The sequence below is a fragment of the Penaeus monodon genome, chromosome 20 (genome assembly GCF_015228065.2).
Source record: "Penaeus monodon isolate SGIC_2016 chromosome 20, NSTDA_Pmon_1, whole genome shotgun sequence".
Classification (NCBI taxonomy): Eukaryota; Metazoa; Arthropoda; class Malacostraca; order Decapoda; family Penaeidae; genus Penaeus; species Penaeus monodon.
Window position 1 is genome coordinate 2,240,821 of NC_051405.1, and position 280 is coordinate 2,241,100.

Genomic DNA, 280 nt, shown 5'->3' on the forward strand with positions numbered 1-280 from the left:
AATGAATGCATGTGTAAATCCACTACAGCCAAGTTTGCCTCCAAGAAACAAGGAATTCTGTTCAAGTATTGTCGATATTTGCCTTCTGAACAGCCACGTCAGCTAAACTAAAGTCTCAATCACCCTTTAAAATAAGCACTGTTCTCGTGTATGGAACTACGCACCAGGCGGGTACCTTGGCAGAAATCAATTTATTCCATCAAATCACCCCTTTATCTTCAATTCCTGAACCTCTTTCTCGTCGACGCCAGGTAGCTTCTGTCTCCCACTTCTGAAGATT